A 4731-nucleotide genomic window follows, 5' to 3' on the forward strand; every position below is an offset into this window, starting at 1 on the left:
TAAAATATGGCCGAAATTTTTCTATTGTGAACACAATAGGGAAAAGTTCTTTCTCGATCACCGTGTAGTTCACTTGAGCATCATTCATTGTCTTGCTCGCATAGTACACCGGATGAAATATTTTGTTCACTCTTTGACCCAAAACCGCCCCAACCGCAACATCGCTCACATCACACATGAGCTCAAAGGGCAAGCTCCAATTAGGTGCGGTAATGATAGGAGTGGTGGTCAACTTATGCTTGAGAAGTTCAAAGGCTTGCATACATCTCTCATCGAACACAAACTTGGCATCCTTTTCCAATAGCTTGCATAAGGGGTTCACTACCTTTGAAAAGTCTTTGATAAATCTTCGGTAAAATCCCGCATGCCCAAGAAAACTTCTAACTCCCTTGACAGAGGTAGGGGAGGGAGCCTTGAAATCACATCAATTTTTGCTTTGTCCACCTCTATACCATGCTTTGAAATTTTATGCCCAAGAACTATGCCCTCTTCCACCATGAAGTGGCATTTCTCCCAATTAAGAACAAGATTGGTTTCTTCACAACGGGCCAAAACTCTATCAAGATTTTTCAAACACTCATCAAATGAATCACCCATAACACTGAAGTCGTCCATGAACACCTCCAAAATATCTTCCACTATATCGGTGAAATGGCCATCATACACCGTTGAAATGTAGTCGGTGCATTACACAACCCAAAAGGCATCCGAGAAAAGGCAAAGGTGCCATATGGACAAGTGAATGTGGTCTTCTTCTGATCTTCCGGAGCAATCAAGATTTGGTTGTACCTAGAGTACCCATCCAAGAAACAGTAGAAGGCACGCCCAACAAGTCGGTCTAACATTTGATTAAGAAAAGGCAATGGAAAGTGATCCTTGCGGGTCACTTTATTCAATTTGCGGTAGTCCATGCATACCCTCCAACCGGTGATGGTTCTGGTAGGAATCAACTCATTTTGTGAATTTGCAACCACGATCATTCCACCCTTCTTCGGTACATATTGCACCAGCAAAGTCCAAGAGCTATTAGAGATGGGGTACTCAACCCCAACATCCAACTACTTGATCACCTCCTTTTTCACGACTTCTTGCATTGCCTCGTTCAATCTCCTTTGATGCTCTAAGGAGGGCTTTGCATCATCTTCCAGAATAATCTTGTGCATACAGAATGCGGGACTTATCCCCCGAATATCAGCTAAAGTCCATCCAATTGCCTTTTTCCACTTTTGAAGCACCGCCAATGTGGCATCAACCTGCATGTTAGTAAGACAAGAGGAAAGAATAATTGGCAAAGTAGAACTAGGACCTAAGAACTCATACCTCAGGTGTGGAGGCAACGGCTTCAACTCCAACACCGGAGGTTCCTCAATTGAAGGTTTTGTTGGTGGAGTCTTCCTATTCTCAAGGTCCAAAGATAGTTTCCTAGGCTCGTAAGAGTAAGAGTCCATCCCATGTAAAGCATTCACACACTCCACTCGGCCCTCATCATCATTAACATCAAGATTCAACAATACGGCCTCTAGAGGGTCCTCTATATTGATCATTGCATTGGTATCATCAACAATCACTATTGTGACAAGGTATACAAATGATCACACCTCAGAACTATTGGGTTGCTTCATTGACTTGCACACATGAAAGACTACTTTTTCATCACCCACCCGGAAGGTGAGTTCCCCTGCTTCCACATCAACTAAGGCCTTCCCAGTAGCAAGGAAAAGTCTCCCTAATATAATTGGAACTTCATAATCCACCTTACAATCCAAGATCACAAAATCAGCTGGCAAGATATATTTGTCCACCCGGACAAGCACATCATCAATAATACCCAACGGTCTCTTCATTATTTTATCCGCCATTTGCAATCTCATGGAAGTCGGCCTCGGTTGCCCCATACCCAAAGTCTTGAAAACTGAGGAGGGCATCAAATTGATACTTGCTCCCAAATCACATAGAGCCTTAGCAAAGTCCACACTCCCAATGGTGCAAGGAATGGTGAAAGCATCGGGATCTTCAAGCTTCGGGGCCATTGAATGAACTATTGCACTAACTTGGTGGGTCATCTTTATAGTTTCACAATACATGGATCGTTTCTTTGTCACTAAGCCCTTCATTAATTTAGCATAGTCCGACATTTGTTCAAGAGCCTCTACCAAAGGCACATTATTGGATAAGCTCTTCATCATGTCAATGAACTTTTTAAACTGATTCTCATTTTTTTGCTTCGCGAGCCTTTGAGGATAAGGTGGAGGTGGCCTTGGCAAAGGAGCCTTGGATTTAGGCACAACTAGCTCCGGCATGTTTATTATGTATTTCCTAGACGGGTTTACATCATTTTGAGTTTCCATCTCGGCATCTTGAATATCAATCCTCACTTCTTCATTCACATTCTCATCAATCACATTTTTAACCACCAAAGGAACTTCATCTTCTTAAAACTTAACATCATCACCCAAAATTTTCTTTTGTTTGGAGGCATTCACATCACTACCTTGTCCACTCCTTGTAGTTACCGCCATAACATGATTGTTCCCACCCTTCGGGTTTACTATCGTATCACTTGGTAGAGCCCCTTTAGGGTGAGTATTCAAAGACTGTGAGATTTGGCCTAATTGTACCTCCAAATTTCTAATTGAAGTATTGTGGAAGACAGCTGAGCATCGGAATCCGCACTCTTTTTCATCATTTGTTCAAACATCATTTCAATTCTCCCTATATCATTGTTAAGAGAACTAGGACCTTGGGATGGAAATGGGGGCGGATTATTCAGTTGTTGGTACATTGGGGGCCTTTGAAAGCCTTGCCCTGGTTTCCTTGATTGCCATTGTTCCACCCACCTTGATTGTTGTTACCACCCCAGTTGTTGTTATTACCATTCTAACTACCCTGATTGTTTTGATTATTGTTCTGATTGCCCCAATTGGAATTTTGGTTGTTGTTCCCCCAATTACCATTGCCTTGTTGTTGTTGATTGCCCCAATTGCCTTGGGGTCTCTATTGTTGTTGGTTGGAAGAATTGCCCCTTTGGCCTTGCTAATTGTTCACGTATTGCACCTTTTCATTCTGCCCATCATAACCATCATCTTGGAATCCACCACAATCATTGTCAAATTGTTCCGAATTCCCTTGGTTCTATTGACCTCTTTCTTCTTTTGTTCACTAGCATGTTGACACCTTCCATGGCATTCACTTGGCGGGGATTTTGAACTTGTTGCAACTGTGCCTTTGCTAGTTGGTTCATTGTAGTTATCAACTCAGTCATAGCCTGCCCATGATCATGTAACTCCTTGTGCAAATGAGTGAGCGTGAGGTCACCCTGGGGCACATTGGCTCTACTTTTCCAAGTAGAAGAAGTGTCGGCCATCTCGTCAAGAATGTCACAAGCCTATTCATAAGTCAGCTTCATGAAGTTGCCCCCAGCAAGTTGGTTCACTATGCATTGATTTGTTGTTTTAATGCCCCTGTAGAAAGTCTGTTGGATCATCGCCTCAGTCATATCATTGTTGGGGAATTCCTTTAGCATTGTTCTATAGCGCTCCCAAATCTCATGCAATGGTTCAGTGGGCTCCTGCTTGAAAACCAAGTTCTCATCTCTCAATGCTACCATATGCCCTGGTGAGAAAAATTTTGCAATGAACTTGTTCGCCAACTCATCTCAAGTAGAGATGGAATAGTTGGGAAGTCGCTCAAGCCAATCCAATGCCTTCCCTCTAAGTGAAAATGGGAAGAGTCTCAACCGAAGTGCATCCTCGGACACATTTGTTTGCTTGCTCCCCCAACAGGTATCCACAAAACCCTTGAGATGTTTGTAAGCATTCTGATTGGCAGCGCCTATAAAATACCCACACTGCTCCAGCAATGTCAGCATCACATTGGTAATTTGAAAATTGCCCGCCCGGATCTGGGGTGGGACAATTGCACTTGCATAGCCTTGGTTGGGAAGCACTCGAGGAGCCACTCTTGGAGGTGGCAAGGGAGGGTCTGGAATATTATCGTTGGCCTAGCAGCCTCTCCTTTGTCCTTGAGGCATAATAGGGACGTCATCATCAACATTGTCATCTACCTTCTCCCCCAGCGGAAGATCTCCAAGAGGTGCGTTGTTTAAGTTTGCTGCCATTTTGTACCTGAAGTTGTGACACACACAAATTAGTAACATAGAAGGAAAGAAGAACAATACACAAAACTATTTAGATAGATAGCCAAAACCATTAGCTCCCCGGCAACGGCGCCAAAAAGTGATCGAGGCCAACCCTGTACTCCTACAAAGTAGCAAGAGAGGTCGAAGCACATTTTACCGAGAAAGTCGGGATCGATTTCCATAGGGAGCTAGAGATTGGAGTTGAGTTTCTATCTAAATTGGAGTTGTATATTTGTTACTAATTGCACTTCTAAACATTGTTGGTTTTGATTTTACTTCTTATTTTATACTACTAAGATGCTAAATTAGGCTAAGTAAAGCTAAGATTAAAGTATTGAAAGTTGTTCAAATAGATAAAAGGCACTAGGGTAGCGACTTTCTCCTAGGTGATTAATTGACGGATTTTGAGTCTAAGGCTAGATTGTCACATTTGGGGAGTATGATATAACCATTGCACGATTCTACTCACTCTATACCTCTCGGTAGTTTGAGTGATTTTGCTCGAATTGACTTTCTCAAGACCAATCGTGTACGCCAATTTGTGGAAGCAACTGAGGTTCAAGTTGGGTATTATTATCTCTAGGTTTAGCCCT

Source organism: Nicotiana sylvestris, chromosome 11 (genome assembly GCF_000393655.2).
Source record: "Nicotiana sylvestris chromosome 11, ASM39365v2, whole genome shotgun sequence".
NCBI lineage: Eukaryota > Viridiplantae > Streptophyta > Magnoliopsida > Solanales > Solanaceae > Nicotiana > Nicotiana sylvestris.